The 19,169-nt window shown below is 44.0% G+C and overlaps 3 non-coding genes across 3 annotated transcripts; 1 reads left to right on the forward strand and 2 right to left on the reverse strand.

Annotated features, from left to right (window-relative positions):
- Positions 1–817: 817 nt before the first annotated feature.
- On the reverse strand, positions 818–902 carry trnak-uuu (transfer RNA lysine (anticodon UUU)). The gene is given in 2 exon segments: positions 818–853; positions 866–902. It is a non-coding gene; the product is annotated as a tRNA-Lys (tRNA).
- An 11,555-nt stretch (positions 903–12,457) lies between these two features.
- Positions 12,458–12,550, reverse strand: trnar-ucg (transfer RNA arginine (anticodon UCG)). Its single transcript has 2 exons — positions 12,514–12,550; positions 12,458–12,493 (listed from the first exon to the last, which is right to left on the reverse strand). It is a non-coding gene; the product is annotated as a tRNA-Arg (tRNA).
- Positions 12,551–15,175: 2,625 nt separating this feature from the next.
- On the forward strand, positions 15,176–15,248 carry trnar-acg (transfer RNA arginine (anticodon ACG)). The gene has a single exon. It is a non-coding gene; the product is annotated as a tRNA-Arg (tRNA).
- The last annotated feature ends 3,921 nt before the right edge of the window (positions 15,249–19,169 follow it).

Raw genomic sequence — 19,169 nt, forward strand, 5'->3', positions numbered from 1 at the left:
TACTTTGCGAGGAATATATAAGCAGAATAACTTTTAAAAGGTGAGAGACTAAGCAATGTTGGTATTCAGGGTGATTTGGCTGTCATTGTTACACGGATCACAGAAAGTTAACATGCAGGTGCAGCAAGCAATTAGGAAAGCAAATGATATGTTGGCCTTTATTGAAAGGGGTTTGGAGTACAAGGATAAGAAAGTCTTGCTGCAATTATATAGGGCTATGGTGAGACCACACCTGGAGTACTGTGTACAGTTTTGATCTCCTTACCTGTGGAACGATATACTTGCCTGAGAGTGAGGGCAACAAAGGTTCACTGGATTGATTCCTGGGATGAGATGTTTGCCCTCTGAGGAGAGGTTGAGTAGAATGACCCTATATTCACTGGAGTTTAGAATAATGAGATGATCTCATTGATATGTATAAAATTCTTAGAGGGTGTGACAGCTTGATGCTGGGAGGCTGCTTACCCTAGCTAGAGAGTCTACAAGTAACGGTCATAATCTCAAGATGAGGGGCCAGCTATTTAGCACAGAGATGAGACATAAATTCTTCATTGAGAGGGTTGTGAATCATTGGAATTCTCTCCCCCAGAAGACTGTGGATGCTGAATCGTTGAGTGTGTCCAAAACTGAGATCGATAGATTTTTGGACACTAAATGAATCAAGGGATATGGGGATCGGTCGGGAAAGTGGAGGTGAGTTCGAAGATCATCCATGATCTCATAAAATGGCGGAGCAGGTTCGAGGGACGCTCTCGCCCACTCCTGCTTCTTTTGGTCCGCTGGAAAGGCAGAACTTGCCAGCTGCTTTAAAACTTTTCGCCTGAACAGGGACTTGAACCCCGGACCCTCAGATCAATACCTGTTTTAAAAGTCTGATGCTCTACTGACTGAGCTACCCAGGCTCGTTGCTTGACTTGCTTCCATCATACGGATTCATGGTAGGAATGTGAATTATCCCTTGTCGCTGTTGAACAAGGGTGAGAGTCCGTTTTCTCTCATTCTCAGCAACGATTTGAGGAGAATCCTTGTTTCTGTTGAACATGATGTTAGAAACATGGGCAGCGAAATCGTAATTTTGCAGTTCTTCTTGGTTGTACAAAATGTCTTGTCATTCGTTAGCAACAATTAATCAAAAACACTTTACCCAATGGCTCAAAAGCTAAACTTGTTCCATACGGGAGCTGGAAGAGGCCTCTCGATCTTTCAGCCGATCAACAATTGAAAGCTGAATAATTTTAACCGATACAAGGTGACACCAGGCAGCAGGTTTGCCTCCCGAATTTTCCCTGCACGACACTTCAAATCGATCAATACCTGCTTCACGGAAAGAAGAATTGTGTTTTTGGTTCTTTGGATTTAAAGTTGTCGTGCCGGCCCCTTTACCATTTCAGCTGTCGACAATTGCCCCCTCTCCTCTTATAAACAATTAAACTCTCGCCTGCAATTGCAAGACGGTAGGCCAGAGGAGCCTCAGTGCCCATATGGGGACATGAAGAAGTCGATGCCTCATGGAACCGGATGTGCCTTGAACTCCAGTCAAAATATTTAGAAGGTTCAACTACTTTCGATGGCGCTGGAGCTCACAACTCCAGCATTTCTCGAGCGTATAATTATTGTAGAAATAACGCGCGGGGACCGATTGCGCCACTGGAGCCGCGCACGGTTTGAGTCACCAGCGCTCCCATCAAACAGCTTCATCCTCGGTTTCTCAATGAGCGCTTCGTGATCTTTCCCACACAGAAGCCTCCAACCAAGAGGCGCTTCGTTAAACATCAGCAGTGAACTTTAAAAGCCGTGGAATCTGAAACAAAGCCCCAGACGATAAGAACTTTGAATTATATTATTATTATTAACTTAAGGATAATTATTTCCATGCTACTTTGAGGATTTGGGGAAATTGGGAGCTGAAACTAAGAAACTCTCTCTGAGCTGTCGTTGATTGAAGAGATGGGCGTTATTTCATTTGGAAACCGAGACTCTGAACTTTCTGATGGAGAAGTGTGACAGAAAATTGTGGTTAGTGGCAGTTGCCGGGGAGATCCAGAGGAGAGGGAGAAAAGTCAAAGTCACAGCTGTGACAGCTCAAGTGCTCTGCTTATCTGTAATATCTGGAAAGTAATGTAAAATACAGGACAAACCAGTTTGGTCTCGGTTATCAAAAATACTGAAATTCCCGGGTTCAAAGGTGGATTCGGAAAGAGGGAACGGATTTAACCGCCAGACCGAAATCATTCCACATGAATCTGAAGCGTCTTGGGGAAAACGGCAGTGCGAACTGTTATGTTCGGGTCATGACTTGAAAGACCCTCCAATTACCGACAGTATCTTTGAACGAGTTGTGCAGCCAAACCGCGATAGAAGCCGCTTTGCATTCGTCAAACGTGAAGGTGACGATATTGGGGTTTGATAAGGGTCGATTTCACTTATTTGAAATCTCACCATGTGACCCGAAGATTGACCGCTGAATCGAGTTTTTCCTGTAAGTCCTGAATTGAACGGAAAGGCGCAACAAGCAGGTCGGAGAAATGAAGAGCAGAAAATGTGGATGAAACTTGCACGAGTGAAAATCCCTGTTTGTTGAAAGACTCAGTCCCCAGTGGTGGAGAGGATTGGGATTTCAAGCTGTCTCACAGCTCACACACACACCATTGGTTCATTTAATCACCTTCAACAACTCGAATACATCAACACTTAATCTTCTGTACACAAGGAAATACAAACCTTTTCTCTGCAACTTGTCCGCATAATTTAAACATTTTAGCTCCGGTATCATTCTGGTGAATCTGCGCTGCACTCCCTCCAAGGCCAATGTATCCTCCCTGAGGTGTGGTGCCTAGAACTGAATGCAGCACTCGAAATTTGCTCTTAGCAGAGTATATAACTGTAACATAATGTAAACCCCTTTGAATTCGAGCTCCCTTAAGATAAAGGTCAAAGTTCTATTAGCCTTTTTAATTATTTTTGTAACTGTCCACTGACTTTTAATGATTTCTGCACTTGGACCCGTAAACATCTTTCCTCCTCCACAGTTCCTAGTTTGTCACCAGTTAGAAAATATTCTCATCTATCTTGCTTGGGTCCAAAGTGGATGACCTCACACTTCCCAATATTGAAAGATTGAACAGTCTTCGGCTCTTTTCCATCGAAAATGGAAGGCTGAGGGTGACCTGAAATAGGACTTTAAGATTATGCAAGGGTTTGATAGGTCAGACGGAGATAAGGTGTTTGCAATTTTGGGGGGACGAGTCCAAAATTGGGGCCATAAATATAAGATAGTCACATTTAATCCAATATGGCATTTAAAAGAACCTTATTTACAAAGAGGCTCGCTAGAATGTGCAACTCGCTACCACAAGGAGTAGTTAAGGCGAAACGCATGGATGCATTTACGGGGAAGCGAGATAAACACATGGAGGAGAAAGGAATATTCGGATTTGCTCATAGGGTTCGATGAAGCGGGGTTGGATGAGGCTCGTCTGCAGCATAAACACCGGCATTGTCTAGTTGGGCCAAATTGTCTGTTTCTGTGATGTACATTCTATGTAATTCTATGTAAGCTCCATCTGCCACAGTTTTACCAACTCACTTCATCTATCAATTTCGCTTTGCAACTTTATGCTCCCGTCTACATTACTCACTGTGCCACCAAACTTGGTGTCGTCGACAAACTTGGATATATGGCTCTCTATTTCTTCATTTTCCTCATTTATACATATAGTAAAAAGCTAATACCCCGGTACAGATCCCTGGGGGACACCACGAATCACATCCTGTCAATTTGAGCACAGATCCATTATCCCGACTCTCTGTCTCCTACCTTCTAACGAACTCCCCACCCATGTCAATGGGTTGCTTTAATTTCCATGTGCTCTCATTTCTGTATACAGTCTCTTATGTGGTAACTTATCGAATGCCTCTGGAAGTCAATATACATATAACACCCAAAGACACTCCATTATCTACCACGTTATTACATCTTCAAGAAGTTCAACTAGTTTCGTTAGACTTGACTTACCCTTTACAAATCCATGCTGGCTTCTCTGATCAATTCATATTTATCCAAGTGGTCAGTCTCTCTTCCCTAATAACAGATACTGCTAACTTCCCCACAACAGACGTCAGACTAATAGGTGTATAATTTCCTACTTTATCTCTCCTCCCATTCCTAAATAATGGAATGGCATTGGCAATTTTTCAATCCATGGAACAATTCCTGAAACAAGAGAGTTTGAACGATCATGACTGAAGCATGTACAATTTTCTCACCTATTCCTTTTAATCCACTGGGATGGTCACCATCAGGTCCTGGTGATTTGTTTATCTTTAATCTAATTATTTTCTCCAATACCATTATTTTACTTAGACTGAATCCCCTTGATTTGTTTCTGGGCTCGTTGTCGTCGGGATATAATTCTCGATTCGAGGTACATATCACGGAGAAGCCCAAATTCAGCCCTAGAATTTTGATCTTGATCTGCGGTTCAAACTTTTGTAAAGAGGGAAAAGAAGTCTCCAAATCACTCCACCTGAATCTCAAGCGCTTTCGGAAGAAGTTCAGTTCAAACAATCTGGACTTTACAGGCACTTCAATGATCTGCACTTTCATTGAACGAGCTTTCTTTGCAATTGCCTTCCACCTTGAAACAGCTCTGGGCTTTCATCTCACTAAAGCAGAGTTTGGCCGCTTTGTATCTGTGAGCATGTCGGTGACCAGGTTCGCTCTGATATGGGTCGCTTTCAATTTTGAAGATCTCGTCAAGTTCAGGGAAAAGAAACCGAGAATCGAATTGTCCCTGTAAGTGATGAATTGAAGGGATTGGTGCTCTCAGCAGATCTGGAAAATACGCAGTGCGGTCGATCAGGAGTTCCAAATCTCCCCTTTCGCCACTCGGCGATCATATTGACTGAGCTTTACTCTTGCCCAGTGTCACCGCGCTGAAATCGAGTATTTCGCCGGCACGTTTCTCTTAACTTCATAGTTGCTGGTTTAAGAGTGAAGACCGGCTCGTTGGATTTTCACTGCTGCAAGTTTCAACCATTCATTTTGGAAAAGTAAACTGACAGTGGACACTTGTTATATTGGTCACTGCACCCTCAAGGTTTAGCTCAGTGAATTACTGGTTTAGCAGGTGACCTCTTCACTTGTCTCGATGGTGCTATTGGTTCGATTGATTCGAGCCCTTATTTCATTTTTCCTGAGGATTCATCGCCTCAAAGTTCCAGGGTTTCAATGTGTGTTTTGTCTGCAAGAAAATGTACCGTGATCATTGCCGGCTGAGCAGAGCTAATATTCCACTATTTTCCCTGTGGAATAAAAAGAAACCTTGTGATCGCATTGCAGGCGCAGGAAACTTACAAAGGATTGGAACATTGGCTTCACGGAAATTACAATTCATCTTGACAGACACGGTCCCGAAAGGCTAATTCGCTGTGACATGGAGATTACTGTTGTGAGCGAGACCAGTCTGTTTCTCTGTTCAGAGAATAAATGGCGCACCCTTTATATTGGAAAAGCAAAACGATGAGGATTTGTGTCAGAGCCCGATGTCTTTCGTGTTTTATCAATTGTCCCCCGTTGCGTTACTTTCATCTTGAGCGCATAACCAGTTAGGGCGTTCTTGTGATAAATGGCGACAATTGCCTGCTTTGATAAATTTAACAACGGCTGCACCAGATTCCTGGCGTCATAAACTGAACTTTTAATCCCATTCTTAAGATACAGTCTGTAAAATGATGAAATTTCATCACATGCAAAGCACAAAAATCAAAGATTCCGACCACTCGCTGTGTAAAGAAGTTTTCACTCTTGTCACCTTTGGTTCTTTTGCCAATCACCTTAAATCTATGCACTTTGCTTCATGTCCCTTCCGCCAATGGGAACAGTTTCACTCTATCTACTCTGTCTAGGCCCTTCATGATTTTGAATATCTATGTCATATCTCCTGTCAGCCTTCTCAGTTCCAAGGAGAACAATCCGAGCTTCTTCAGCCTATCCATGTAATTTAAGTCCCTCATCCCTGGAATCATTCCAGGAAATCTCCTCTGCACCCTCTCAAGGCATTCACATCCTTCCAAAAGTGCACTGCCCAGAACTGGACCAAATACCATTTGTGGCCGAGTGTTTTATAAAGGTTTATCATGACTTCCTTGTTTTTGTACTCTATGCCCCTCTTTATAAAGCCCAGGACCCCGTCTGTTTTTTAAACCGCTTTCTCAACCTGCCCTGCCACTTTCAACGATTTGTGCCCATGTACCCCCAGGTCCCTGTGTTCCTTTAACCCTTTTAGAATTGTGCCCTCCAGTTTATATTGCCTCCCCTCGTTTTTACCCACCGAAATGCATCACCTCGCATTGTTCCGCGTTAAACTTCATCTGCCACGTGTCCGTCCATGCCACCGGCGTGTCCATATCCTCTTCAAGTCTATCCACCTGACTGTTCGCCAAGTATTGTGTCATCTGCAAAATTTGATATTGTACCCTTTACTCCCAAGTCCAAGTCATTAATATATATCAAGAAAAGCAGTTGTCCCACCACCGACTCCTATGGAACACCATTGCCCACCTCCCTCCAGTCCAAAAAACAACAGTTCACCACAACTCTGTTGCCTGTCATTTAGCCAGTGCTGCATCCATGTTGCTATTTCCCCCTGTGTTCCATGGGCTGCAATCTTGATCGCAAGCCTACCACGTGGCACTTGATCAAACGCTTTTTGAAAGTCCATATACACCACGTCAACTGCATTGACCTCATCTACCCTCTCTGTTACCTCATCAAACAACTTTATCAAGTTGGTTAAACACGAATTGCCTTTAACAAATCCGTGCTGGCATTCCCTAATCAATCCACACTCGTCCAAGTGACTGTTAATTCTCTCCTGGATTATGAGTTCCAATACTTTCCCCATCACCGAGGTTACACTGACTGGCCTATAGTTGCTGGGTTTAACATTACACCATTTTTTTGAACAAGGTTGTAACCTTTGCAATTCTCCAGTCCTCTGGCACCATCCCCATATCTAAGGATGCCTGGAAGATTATTGCCAGTTCCTCTGCAATTTCCCCCTTTACTTCCCTCAACATCCTCGAGTGCAACCCATCCAGACTAGTTGACTTATCTATTTTAAGTACTCATTTAGTACCTCTGCCATGCCCACTGCCTCCATGAGTAGATCTCCTTTATGGTCCCTAATCGTGCCCGGCCCCTCCTCTTACTACCCGTTTACTGTTAACATGTCTGTGGAAGACTTTTTGATTCCCTTTTATGTTTTCCGCTATTCTTTTGCTCTCTCTATGCCCCTCTTATTTCCTTTTTCAGTTCCCCTCTGAACTTTCTCTATTCTCTCTGGTTGGCACTGGTGTTATCAATCTGACACCTGTCATACGCCACTTTTTCCCGCTTCATCTTACTCTCTATCTCTCTTATTATCCCGAGAGCTCTGGCTTTAGTTGCCCCACCTTTTTACCTCGTTGGAATATACCTTCTCTGTACTCGAATCATCTTTTTAAAAGCCGCCCACTATGCAGTTATAGTTTTGCCTGACAATCTTTGATTCCAATTTACCGGGGCCAGACCTGTTCTCATCCCATTGAAATTGGCTCTCCTCCAATTGAGTATTTTTACTTTAGAGTGGGCAGAGTCCATTTCCATAGCTATTCTAATCCTTATGAAACTGATCACTGCTCCCTAAATGCTCCCCCACTTACACTTGCTCCACTTGGCCAGCCTCATTCCTTTGAACCAAGTCCAGCAATGCCTCCTTCCTCATTGGGCCAGAGACGTACTGGTCGAGAATGTTATCCTGAACACATTTCAAAAATTCTTCCCCTTCTTTGTGCCTTGTATTATTGTTATCTCGGTCTACATGAGGATATTTGAAATCCCCGGTTATTAATACGCTATGGCTTTTGCACCTCTCTGTAATTTCCCATTCAAATTTGCTCCTCTTTTTCTTCGCACTAGTTGGTGACCTATAGAATACACCCAGTAGTGTGATCGCACCTCTATTGTTCCTTAAGTCTAACTCAGTACCCAGGAAAAATTCCCTTTTTCCTGGGCACTTTGTATAAAGCAGTAGTTAGCAGCAAAAAATGTTTGTCGTGGGACTGAGAAATGCTGAAACAGCCGGCACCATCTAAAACAGAGCTCCAAGTGTCGGTGCAAATGAAGTCTTGAACTGACAGAGCGGAGGGCGGATGGGGATTGAATTAAATCCCAATTCACTGAACCCAAACAAGTGAATCTGTCAGGAGTGGGAGTCCTGAGTTTGTGTGTAAGCTAAAACTGGATCGGTCCCGTTCTGCAACGAAAGAATAGCAGGCGGCTTCCAGACAGGGCTCAGGCCGGGACTGACAGCTCTCCACTGGAAAGGGCTGGATTCGAGAGCGGGGCTTCTGCGCTGTTGCTGTTGATGCTTCCGCCTCTTCGAGTCCCTGTTGCGTTCGGTACCGATCTCCCTCATATGGATCTGGCTCCACGTGCTTGCGGTGGACCTAGTGGCGCAACGGTAGCGCGTCTGACTTCACATCACAACAATGAGTGTTCGAATCCTGTGGGGATCATCATATTTTCGCAACCTTTCAGTGTCACTCTGTTTTATCGCGGGGCAGTCTTTCAGGGATGGTCCATTCATTGTATGTAAAATAATATTGATCACAGAATGAACACACCACAGAAGGAGGTCATTCGACCCATCAATTCCTTACCTGCTTTTTGTAAGAACAATCACATTAGTCCCATTCCCCGTCGCTTTCCCCGTGGCCCTGCATGTTCCCCTTCAAGTATTTATCAAATTCCTTTTTGAAAGCCACGATTGAATCTGCTTCCACCACCTTTTCAGGAAGCGCATTCCAGATCATAACCATCCGCTGCATAAATAAGATTTTCCTCATGTCGCCTTTGGTTCTTTTGCCAATCACCTCAAATCTGGGTCCTCTGATTCTCGACACTTCCGTCAATGGGAACAGCTTCAATTATTAACTTTATCTAAACCCTTTATGACTTTGAACACTTCAATCAAATCTCCTCTGAACCTTCTCTGCTCGAAGGAGAATAACCCCAGCACGGCGTAAACACGGTCAATTAGCTTCAGTTTATTTATTTGGGCACTAAGCAAAACGTGAAAGACTGGCAATGCGATTCGCGAACAAAGCTCGTTGCTTTAAGATAATAAATCAAATCGCTGTGTGGGCGCTGGGTTCAAATCCTACTACTGATAGAATTTCTGGCAATGTTCATTTTGACCTGTTCGCAGAAAATCCGCTTGCAGTGCGATGGAGCAGATGATGTGAAAGAAGCTGAAAGTGAAAGTGCAGATATTAGTTTGATCACAGTGACTGGACACGTTTCCACGTGGAAGGGCCTCTTACACTTAAGATTCTTTCCAGCAGAGTGGGACAGGTGATCAAAGTGACCGGACTCGAGCGGCGCAATCAGTCAGTGCGCGGTCCTTATATGACAGGACATGATCGGGAAATGGAGAGATTGTTAATTCGAGTCTCAGCTAAGTCAAACAATCCGTTTGCTTGTGAACATTTCGACCAGAGTTGAAGGTACAATTGGTGTGCTCCAAAATGCATCTACTTATTTGAATTGACATGTGGTTCCTCCGGACTACTCTGTTGCAAAGTTTAGTATTTTTTCATTCGTTCATGGGATGTGGACGTCGCTGGCGAGGCCGGCTTTTATTGCCAATTCCTAATTGCCCTTGAGAAGGCGGTGGTGAGCCGCCGACTTGAACCGCTGCAGTCCGTTTGGTGACGGGTCTCCCACAGTGCTGTTAGGAAGGGAGTTCCAGGATTTTGACCCAGCGACGATGAAGGAACGGCGATATATTTCCAAGTCGGGATGGTGTGTGACTTGGAGGGGAACGTGCAGGTGGGGTTGTTCCCATGTGCCTGCTGCTCTTGTCCTTCTAGGTGGGAGAGGTCGCGGGTTTGGGAGGTGCTGTCGAAGAAGCCTTGGCGAGTTGCTGCAGAGCATCCTGTGGATGGTACACACTGCAGCCACAGTGCGCCAGTGGTGAAGGGAGTGAATGTTAAGTGTGGTGGATGGGGTGCCAATCAAGCGGGCTGCTTTATCTTGGATGGTGTCGAGCTTCTTCAGTGTTGTTGGAGCTGCACTCATCCAATCAAGTGGAGAGTATTCATTCACACTCCTGACTTGTGCCTTGTAGATGGTGGAAAGGCTTTGGGGAGTCAGGAGGTGAGTCACTCGCCGCAGAATACCCAGCCTCTGACCTGCTGTTTTAGCCACAGTATTTATATGGCTGGTCCAGTTAAGGTTCTGGTCAATAGTGACCCCCAGGATGTTGATGGTGGGGGATTTGGCGATGGTAATGCCATTGAATGTCAAGGAGAGGTGCTTAGACTCTCTCTTGTTGGATATGGTCATTGCCTGGCACTTGTCTGGCGCGGATGTTACTTGCCACTTATGAGCCCAAACCTGGATGTTGCCCAGGTTTTGCTGCATGCGGGCTCGGACTGCTTCATTATTTGAGGGGTTGCAAATGAAACTGAACACTGTGCAATCATCAGCGAACATCCCCATTTCTGACCTTATGATGGAGGGAAGGTCATTGATGAAGCAGCTGAAGATGGTTGGGCCGAGGAGACTGCCTTGAGGAACTCCTGCAGAAATGTGCTGGGGCTGAGATGTTTGGCCTCCAACAACCACTACCTTCTTCATTTGCGCTAGGTATGACTCCAGCCACTGGAGAGTTTTCCCCCTGATTCCCATTGACTTCAATTTTACTAGGGCTCCTTGGTGCCACACTCGGTCAAATGCTGCCTTGATGTCAAGGGCAGTCACTCTCACCTCACCTCTGGAATACAGCTCTTTTGTCCATGTTTGGACCAAGGCTGTAATGAGGTCTGGAGCCGAGTGGTCCTGGCGGAACCCAAACTGAGCATCGGTGAGCAGGTTATTTGTGAGTAACTGCTGCTTGATAGCACTGTCGACGACACCTTCCATCACTTTGCTGATGATTGAGAATAGACTGATGGGGCGGTAATTGGCTGGATTGGATTTGTCCTGTTTTTTGTGGACAGGACATATCTGGGCAATTTTCCACAATGTCGGTTAGATGCCAGTGTTGTAGCTGTACTGGAACAGCTTGGCTAGAGGCGCAGCTAGTTCTGGAGCACAAGTCTTCAGCACTACAGCTGGGATATTGTCGGGGCCCTAGCCTTTGCTGTATCCAGTGCACTCAGCCATTTCTTGATATCACGTGGAGTGAATCGAATTGGCTGAACACTGGCTTCCGTGATGGTGGGGATATCGGGAGGAGGCTGAGATGGATCATCCACTTGACACTTCTGGCTGAAGATGGTTGCAAACGCTTCAGCCTTGTCTTTTGCACTCACGTGCTGGACTCCGCCATCATTGGGGATGGGGATGTTTGCAGAGCCTCCTCCACCCGTTAGTTGTTTAATTGTCCACCATCATTCAAGACTGGATGTGGCAGGACTGCAGAGCTTTGATCTGATCCGCTGGTTGTGGAATCGCTTAGCTCTGTCTATAGCATGTTGCTTCCGCTGTTTAGCACGTATGTAGTCCTGAGTTGTAGCTTCACCAGGTTGGCACCTCATTTTTAGGTACGCCTGGTGCTGCTCTTGGCATGCTCTTCTACACTCCTCATTGAACCAGGGTTGATCTCCTGGCTTGTTGGCAACGATAGAGTGAGGAATATGCCGGGCCATGAGGTTACAGATTGTGCTGGAATACAAATCTGCTGCTGCGGACGGCCCACAGCGCCTCATGGATGCCCAGTTTTGAGCTGCCAGATCTGTTCTGAATCTATCCCATTTAGCACGGTGGAAGTGCCACACAACACGTTGGATGGTCTCCTCAGTTCGAAGACGGGACTTGATCTCCACGAGGACAGTGCGGTGGTCACTCCTACCAATACTATCAATGACAGATGCATTTGCGACAGGTGGATTGGTGAGGACGAGGTCAAGTAAGTTGTTTACAGGAGGGAGGTTGCGGTTTTGGAGACTCATACTATGATTTTGATCCATCTATAAATCGTGGGATTCAACTGGAGCTTCAAACCAGCACCTCAGACCGCTCAGCCAGGACACTTTCCATCCTGCACTGCAGGAGTAGTTTTACAGGAATAGAATTACAGCAAACAAGAATTCTACCCCTCAAGTATCAATGCTCGCACGGCAGCAGGATGAATGTGTCCAGTTAGAAACCTGTCTGAAGGAACATGCAGTCTGATCGAGCCGGAAGCCCAGCAGATTAACATTCGGTCTGAGCAGAGGATGAGTCTCCTCCTTGAGAGTGTTTCGCCAATCCAGCTCAGAGTGGATTTGGAATCATGAATTCGGGTGTGACTGGAGCCACTTGTGTGAGATGAAGTGTCGGGGGCAGTTTCACATCCTTGACGGACATTAATGATCCTGTTGCGGTTTTGCTGCAAAATTTCACTTCCCGGCTCCCGAAACTAAAGTTCAACTCTGGTGGGACTCGAACCCACAACCTTTGAATATCTCCTCCTAATTATTCAGTCGAAGTCCAACACGCTATCCATTGCGCCACAGAGTCAGTTATGTAATATGTGGGAGAGCGGGGATCCTCTGCTGTGTTTGAGGCGGTCAGGCTGCACCTGCTTCCGTCTCTCACATTCCGAGAGCCGCGGCGGCAGTCTGCACGGATCACCCTCCAATGGATCCGGCTCCAGCCGCTTGTTGTGGTCCTGGTGCAAGAACAGTCGCGTCTGACTCCAAATCAGAAGGATGCGTGTTTTGAACCAGGTTGAAATCACAGCATTTTCACTGTGGCTCAGGGTCCTGCTGATAGATTTTAGATCAGGACAGTGTTTTAGTGATGGGATGTTCAGTGTTTGTGCAACAATATCAAAATTAAGTTTGAGAAATTAATGAGCTTTTTTTCTGTTACTTTCTATTTACACCCTCTCCAGTTTTATGTGGAAACAGTTAACAATGTTTAAAGGATGTGGTGTGCAGTGTTTGTGGAATCAGTGTAATTAAATTGGATACTTTCATCTGTTTTTTCTCACCCAGACTCTTATCATTAGATTTGTAGCTTCACCCTGTTTAAAATAGGTTACTCAGTGATAAAAATAAAAAAGTTACAACCCCGAAACCTCAGCGGGTATATTTGTTCCAATGCTTTGTGATGGTCTCGATTTTCATTCAAATTTTCAATCAGCAAATCCCAACGGGTGCATTGGAATTGACAAACTAATTTATTATTTGGCTGGATCCTGGAAATTATCCAGTGGGGATTTCCTTACCTGTACAGATATAGAAATAAATACATTCCATCATTTCACAAATGACAGTTGTGTAAATAAATATATCTCGATATCCAACATGGGAAAGCAGCTCTTCATGTTCTTAAACAAATTTCCTCATTTTATTTTATTAATCCACTTACGTTTCAATGTAGAGTATCCCTCTAAACTTAAAGAATGGTAAAACAATTGCAGGTTTTACAAACACATAACATGCGATCGTATAAGTAAGATTAAGGCCCACTTTGTGAAATTTTTTATTCTTATTGTCTTTATGATGGTGCGAAAAATATTTCTGGATGTCCGTCCCCAACTTAACGGAGAAACTAAGATGAAAACCAAAAGGATTTTTCAAAAACTATTTGGAGCGATTTAATAGGTTCCACTTCTCCTTTCTTTAATTGTTACCTTTTGATAATTGTTCATCTTGATCCGTTTGCTTCATTTTTTTCAGTCATTTATGGTGAATTTCCATCCGTCAACCATCTTAAATATGTGATTTATTTGTTCCCTCCATCTTGACTTGTGATTTGTTGACCTTCAGGTAAAAGTCTGAGCAGAAATGTGTTTATATTCAGGCGTGACTCTGAAGTGTTAGACCGAGAGGTGATGCCGGATGTGTGACCGAGAGAACAACTGCTGGAGGCAGAACTGTCCGTAACCTAACATACCCCGTGTGGCATTGCTCATGGTAGGTCGGATGACAATGTTTTATATTGACTGAACGGCTATGTGTATAACACACAACGGATTTTACTGCTGCTTTAACTCCACAAAGTATAATCACCATAAATGACCAAAGTCTCAGTTCAGTTAGAATTGAATTACTGTTGGTGAGGGGAGTTTGTACATTGGAAGGAGTTTATACATTTACAGCTCCAGGTAAACCTGCAAACCTCCCTCGCCTGTTGGTTACGTCACCATGAAATGTCCACCTTTCATTGCGCTTCTGGACTTCTGAAGTGTGATTGAACCTTACCAAAAGTTTCCTATAATTAGTGAGGAAGGAAGGGATCAGTGTAAATGTGAGATATAAACGTGGATGTTTCACTGGGTAACCATGGGAACCAGATACAATGCTCATTCCAGTTATTTGTCCAGCAGGAAACAGAAATCATTCTCTTCAACTGTACTCGCCCGAAGGAAAAGGAAACAAACAAAACTGCTCAGTTCTTTGTTTTAGCTTCTTCTGCTGGTTTACGTTCACTCACCGAGAAAGTGACAGAGAGAGAGATTGAGAGATTGGATTGGCTTTTTCACTTTTTAATCGATTATACTTTGTACTTATTGCAAGAGACGGTTCCATCCCAATTGTCCTGTGCCTGATATTCTCATTAATACTAAGATGTGTTCAAAATGAGTTTCTACTAATTTTACAAAAGCTGAACAGCGAAACTGCTCTGAAACGAGTTTCGCTTCGTAACTTTTAATGGAGATTGGTTGCTGGTTGTAACTAAAGTACTTTCTAAAATCAGCCCTCTGGAACAGTATCCTCGAAACGTGTTTCGGGGACATTGTATGAGAGGTCCATCTGTATAATGAAGGAGCACTTCCGCACTGCAGTTCTGGAATCCTTTCCTTGTTGATTCCGAAACTAATACAAATATTATTTTGTTTAATGTTATTTCGTTGCTTAACTCACAAATTGGGTAAATATCACATCGGAGGCTTAAGTCAATAAAGGACCCGACGAAACAGGCACTTTGAGCAGCGAAGCCACGTCGCCAAATCAAGCTGCAAAATCACCATCTCCTCTCACTGACACCTGTCAGATCCTCGCCACTGTCTGTTGGAGTTTGAGGCCGTTTGGTTCGTTTCGATTTCTCTTGTCTGTTTCGCTGTGTTTATCTCTGTGTCAACCTGTCGGTAGATTTAATGAAAAATTAAATAAAATACACTAACGGTCATCACATGGGCCAGTGGCGCAATGGATAACGCGTCTGACTACGGATCAGAAGATTGTAGGTTCGACTCCTACCTGGCTCGGGTTCATGCAATTTTATCTCTAACACTGGGGAACGAAGAATCAAATTTCGTTATTCGATATTGTTTGTGGTGAAGCATCAAAGAAAACATTCCATCTTGAAAGATTTAGGTTCAATTACAAAAAGAAACTGTGACCACAACGTTTTCCAACAAGCCGCCTTTTCGTTTGATGTCAGACACACGAACATTGCAGCACGACGTGGAGGCACCGCGCTGATGACCTTCAGGTGTATCCGGGCCGTTCAGACACTTCGTGTGACACAAGAGCTTTCCAATCCCCGCTAGCTCCTGGACGCCGAGACGTTCGTGAAAAGCAGCATTCACCGGCAGCTCCGCTATTCCGCTCCCTTTGCCGGTCTGCAGGAAATCCGATGCTGAAAATACAAAGTAGGACGTACAGTATCTGGAAAACAGTTAAACTTTCAGTGTTCAGACTTTGGTGAGAACTATAAACAGGACTTTGGATACATATAAACTGGGTGTGGAGTAAGAATGCGCTGTTCTTTTATAAACTGTGGGAGTGTAGGTATGAGTGTGATGTTTATATATGAACTGTGGGTGTATATATATGAGTGCGATGTTTATGTATGACCTGTGGGTGAGTACATATGAGTGCGATATTTATATATGAACTGTAGGTGCGTATATATGAGTGCGATGTTTATATATGAACTGTGGGTGTGTATATATGAGTGTGATGTTTATATATGAACTATGGGTGTGTATATATGAGTGTGATGTTTATATATGAACTGTGGGTGTGTATATATGAGTGCGATGTTTATATTTGAACTATGGGTGTGTATATATGAATGCGATGTTTATATATGAACTATGGGTGAGTATATATGAGTGCGATGTTTATTTATGAACTATGGGTGAGTATATATGAGTGTGATGTTTATATATGAACTATGGGTGAGTGTATATGAGTGCGATGTTTATATATGAACTATGGGTGAGTATATATGAGTGCGATGTTTATATATGAACGGTGGGTGAGTATATATGAGTGCGATGTTTATATATGAACTATGGGTGTGTATTTTTGAGTGTGATGTTTATATATGAACTGTGGGTCTGTGTTTTTGAGTCCGATGTTTATATATGAACTGTGGGTGTGTATATATGAGTGCGATGTTTATACATGAAGTGCGGAATGACCGGGAGGGGCAATTCGCCCTGGGGTTTTATGTTCTTCCAACATAAGGGCACAAGGATCAATTAACAGTGGGGTGGAAATAGTTCATTTGGGAGGGCGTTTGACTGAAGGTCCAAAGATCTCGGGTTTCGGCAGTTTGAGTTATTTAATTTCTGCTTCTTTCAATCCTGGAATGGTTACAGCACAGAAGGAGGCCATTCGGCCCATCGAGTCCATGCCGGAACTCTGCTAGAGCAATCCAGCTCGTCACACTCCCACGCAGTTTACCCGTAGCCCTGCATTTTTTCCCTTCAAGTACTTATCCAATTCCCTTTGAAAGCCACGATTGAATCTGCCTCCAGCACTCACTCAGGCAGTGAATTCCAGGCCTTAACCACTCGCTGTGTAAAAGCGTTTTTCCTCATGTCGACTTTCATTCTTTTGCAATCACCATAAATCTTTGTCCTCTGGTTCTTGACCCTTCCGCCTATGGGAGCAGTTTCTCTCTATCTCCTCTGTCTAGACCCTTCATGATTTTAAATACATCGATGAAATCTCCTCTCAACATTCTCTGCTCTAAGGACAACAACCCCAGCTTCTCCAGTCTATACACGTAACTGAAGTCATTCATCCCTGGAACAATTCTAATAAATCTTTTCTGCACCCTCTCTAAGGCCTTCACAACCGTCCCAAAGTGCGGTGCCCAGAACTGGACACAATACTACAGTTGTGGCCGAACCAGTGTTTTATAAAAGCTCATCGTACTCTCCTTGTTTTTGTTCTCTTTGCCTCAATTTGTGAAGCACAGGATCCCATGTTCTTTTTAAAACCGTTTTCTCAATCTGCGCTGCCACTTTTAAAGATTTGATCACACATACCCCCAGATTTCTCGGTTCCTGCAGCTCCTTTAGAATTCAGCCCTTCAGTTCGATTCGCCTCTCCTCGTTTTTCCTACTAAAATGTATCGCTTCGCTTTTCTCCGCGTTAAATTTGACCTGCCATGTGTCCGCCCATTCCACCAGCCTGTCTTTGTCCTATCACTATCCTCTTCACTGTTCATTACACTTCCAAGCTTTCTGTCATCTGCAAATTTTGAAATTGTGCCCTGTACACCAAAGTCCAATTTATTAATATATATCAAGAAAAGCAGTGGTCCGAGTACCGACCCGTGGGGAACACGACTGTACACCTTCCTCCAGTCTTTTAAACAACCGTTCACCACTGCTCTCTGTTTCCTGTCACTTAGCCAATTTCGTACTGCCACTGCACCTTTTATTCTATGGGCTTCAACTTTGATGACAAGCCGATTATGCAACACTTTATCAAACGCCTTTTGGTCGTCCAGATATACCATGTCAACCACATTGCCCTCATCGAATCTCTCTTACCTCAACAAAAAACTCAATCAAGTTAGTTAAACACGATTTGCCTTCAACAAATCCGTGCTGGCTTTCCTTAATTAATCCACACTTGTCCATTGGATATTAACTTGGTCTCGGATTATCGTTTCTAAAAGTTTCCCCTTCACCGAGGTTAAACTGACTGGCCTGTAGTTCCTGGATTTATCCATACAAACCTTTTTGAACAAGGGTGTAATATTTGCAATTCTCCAGTCCTCTGGTACCACCCCCGTATCTAAGGATGATTGGAAGATTATGGCCAGTACCTCCACAATTTCCACTCCTAATTACCTCAGCAAACTAGGATGCATCCCATCCGGACCAGGTGACTGATCTACTTTAAATACAGCTGGCCTTCCTAATAGCTCCTCTTTATTAATTTATATCCCATCTCGTATCTCAACTACTTCTTTTACTGTAACTTGGGAGCATCTTCTTCCTTGGTAAAGACAAATGCAACATACTCATTTTGTACCACAGCCATGCCCTTTGCCTCCATGCGTAGCTCTCCTTTTTGGTCCCTAATCGGTCCCACCCCTCCTCTTCCTACCCGTTTACTGTTCATGTGACAAAAGAAGACTTTTGGATTCCCTTTTATGTTAGCCACCAGTCTATACTCATACTCCCTCCATGCCCCTTTTTTCCCTTTTCACTTCCCATCTGAACTCTCTACATTCAGCCCGGTTCTCACTTGTATTAACAACCTGACATCTGTCCGACACCTCTTTTTTTCTGTTTCACCTTACTCTCTATCTCTTTCATCATCCAGGGAGTTCTGGCTTTATTTGCCCTACTTTCCCCCACACGTGGGAATGTACCGAGACTGTACCTGAACCATCACTTCTTTAATGGCCGCCCATTGTTCAATTACAGTTTTCCATGTCAATCTTTGATTCCAATTTACCCTGGCCAGATGCGTTCTCAACCCATTGAAATTGGCCCTCCTCAATTAACTAATTTTACTCTGGATTGCTCCTTGTTCTTTTCCATAAACCTTATGGATTCTAAACCTTATGATACTATGATCGCTGTTCCCTAAACGTTCCCCCACTGACATTTGCTCCACTTGGCCCACCTCATTCCCCAGAATCAGATTTGGATCGATTCTTGCGTTTATTTACAGTGAAATTTTATATCCGCCACTGGAGGATTGGGGATAGAACAGAAAGGAATCAAGTTTGGGAAAAGTTCGATCATATTCCTTTCGCTTTTATTTCTCTATTGCCCTCTGCCTTTTTCTCTTGGTTTTGTCTCCCCCGGTTCCAGGTGACCATTTGATTTGATGCATTTGTCCGAAACTGTTGCCTTTTCCAGATCTCGGTGCGGTCAGACCCGTTCTGTCTGTCTGTTATTGCTTCTGGCCATTAACGGGAACAGGCC

The sequence above is a fragment of the Heptranchias perlo genome, chromosome 20 (genome assembly GCF_035084215.1).
Source record: "Heptranchias perlo isolate sHepPer1 chromosome 20, sHepPer1.hap1, whole genome shotgun sequence".
Classification (NCBI taxonomy): Eukaryota; Metazoa; Chordata; class Chondrichthyes; order Hexanchiformes; family Hexanchidae; genus Heptranchias; species Heptranchias perlo.